Source organism: Tupaia chinensis, unplaced genomic scaffold, assembly GCF_000334495.1.
Source record: "Tupaia chinensis unplaced genomic scaffold, TupChi_1.0 Scaffold000360_1, whole genome shotgun sequence".
NCBI lineage: Eukaryota > Metazoa > Chordata > Mammalia > Scandentia > Tupaiidae > Tupaia > Tupaia belangeri.
This window is the reverse complement of record NW_006159856.1, coordinates 935645-935888: the sequence shown is the minus strand read 5'-3', so window position 1 is coordinate 935888 and position 244 is coordinate 935645.

Sequence of the window (244 nt, the reverse complement as noted above, 5' to 3'; positions counted from 1 at the left end):
CCTGTGTACCGGAGTTGGCTGTCCCAAGGGCAGGCTCCCCGCGGCCGCCCCCCAGGCTTCCGTCTCTGCCCCAACACCCAGAGCCTGCCAGCGCGTGTGCAGGGCGGGTGGCATCCAGGACGCTCAACCGGGCTTGTGGGGGGCCCGCCTGTACCGCACCTCGGGGGCCTCCGGCTCAGGCTCGGCCCAAGGAGCCCTCCCCTTCCTTCACCTAAGGAGCCTCCTCGCAGACCCTGGACGTCCA